This window comes from Dromiciops gliroides, chromosome 5 (assembly GCF_019393635.1).
Source record: "Dromiciops gliroides isolate mDroGli1 chromosome 5, mDroGli1.pri, whole genome shotgun sequence".
In the NCBI taxonomy this organism is placed as follows: domain Eukaryota; kingdom Metazoa; phylum Chordata; class Mammalia; order Microbiotheria; family Microbiotheriidae; genus Dromiciops; species Dromiciops gliroides.
Window position 1 is genome coordinate 179,932,076 of NC_057865.1, and position 2,034 is coordinate 179,934,109.

Below are 2,034 nucleotides of genomic sequence, written 5' to 3' on the forward strand. Positions count from 1 at the left end.
GGAAACAAACTTGATGTTAAAGGAGAGGTAAAGACCGTAACATTCTTTTTCAGTTTCACCATCACCCTAAGGATAAATAAAGTATTTGAACTTCCCTTGGAACATAACAAATTTAGAGTTGCTAGAAAGGCATTCCCTTTTTCCACCTTAGACCTACTCTGCCCTGCCCTGCTCAGCCCAAATAACCCAGCATATAGCAAAGTCCAAATATTTGGCTCCTCTCTATCAAGCTCAGTCCTTTGTTGCTCCTCCATTTTGGCTATGTGAGTAATTTTCTATTCAAAAGACTAGCACTCCGGCGGGAAGGGAGCCCCAGCGTGGTGGCGATGCCATGTCCCTCATCTGCTCCATCTCCAACGAGGTGCCCGAGCATCCTTGTGTGTCCCCTGTCAGCAACCACGTGTATGAACAGAAGGTCATCGAGAAGTATATCGTGGAGAATGGCACTGACCCCGTCAACAACCAGCCTCTGTCTGAGGAGCAGCTTATCGACATCAAAGTTGCCCACCCCATCCGACCCATGCTACCATCTGCCACAAGCATCCCAGCCATCCTGAAGGCCCTGCAAGATGAATGGGACCCGGTCATGCTGCACAGCTTCACCTTGCACCAGCAGCTTGCAGACCACCCCCAGGAGTGTAGGAGCTGTCACATGTGCTGTACCAGCACGACGCTGCCTCCTGTGTCATTGCCCGTCTCACCAAGGAAGTCACTGCTGCCCGAGAAGCTCTGGCCACACTGAAGCCCCAGGCCAGTCTCATCGTCCCCCAGGCTCCCAGCCCAGCGTTGTGGGTGCTGGTGAGCCTATGGACTTGGGAGAGCTGGTTGGAATGACCCCTGAGTTTATCCAGAAGCTTCAAGAAAAAGCAGCAGTGCTCACCATAGAGCGTAAAAAGGGGGAAGACAGTGTCAGAGGAGCTGGTGAAGCTGGAGCTCAGCAAATACCAGCAGGTGGCATCACATGAGGGCTTCACAGTGCCAGCATCCCAGGACCTCTGCCCCTCGGACACCAACAAGATCCTCACCGGAGGGGCCGATAAAAATGTTGTTGTCTTTGACAAGAGATCAGAGCAGATTCTGGCCACACTCAAAGGGCACGCCAAGAAGGTCACCAGCGTGGTGTTCCGCCCATCCCCGGATCTGGTGTTTTCTGTCTCCCCAGATGCCACCATCCGCATTTGGTCGTCCCCAACACCTCTTTGTGTACAAGTTGTCCGTGCACACAAGAGCGCTGTGACTGGTCTCAATCTTCATGTCACCAGCGATTACCTCCTGAGCTCTTCTGATGATCTGTACTGGGCCTTCTCAACATCCAGACGGGGCGAGTGCTCACCAAGGTCACTGATGAGACCTATGGTTGTGCTCTCGCCTGTGCCCAGTTCCATCCCGATGGGCTCATCTTGGGGACAGGGACCATGGACTCTCAAATCAAGATCTGGGACCTGAAGGAATGCACCAATGTGGCCAGTTTCCCTGGACACTCTGGGCCCCATCACCAGCATCTCCTTCTCAGAGAATGGCTATTATCTGGCTACTGCAGCTGATTATTTATCTATTAAACTCTGGGACCTTTGCAAACTCAAGAATTTCAAGACATTGCAGCTGGAGAACAACTTTGAGGTGAAGCCACTGATCTTTGACCAGAGTGGCACATACTTGGTCCTTGGGGGCACTGATGTTCAGATCTACATATGTAAACAGCGGACAGAAATCCCCCACTTCACAGAGCACAGTGGTCTGACTATAGGGGTGGCCTTTGGGCACCACACTAAGTTCATCACTTCAACTGGCATGGACAGGAGCCTTAAGTTCTACAGCCTATAGGCCCTGTCCCCTCCAGAAAAATTGAGGCCTTGTCTCCATAGTGGGTAGCAATTATCTGTGGGGGTGGGAAGGAGAGACTGTGAGGGGAGGGGGGGATTTGGGAAGGGACACTCACATCTTTTCACTCTGTTCTCAATGGTGGCCTCAGTCAGTATTGAGGTGTGGGTCCCCCTGCCCTGGTCCATCATCTTGTGGCCCCGTAGGGGGCTA

At 52.4% G+C, this 2,034-nt stretch overlaps 1 pseudogene; it reads left to right on the forward strand.

Annotated features, from left to right (window-relative positions):
- Window positions 1-331: 331 nt before the first annotated feature.
- Window positions 332-1,824, forward strand: LOC122729685 (annotated as a pseudogene).
- Window positions 1,825-2,034: the final 210 nt, after the last annotated feature.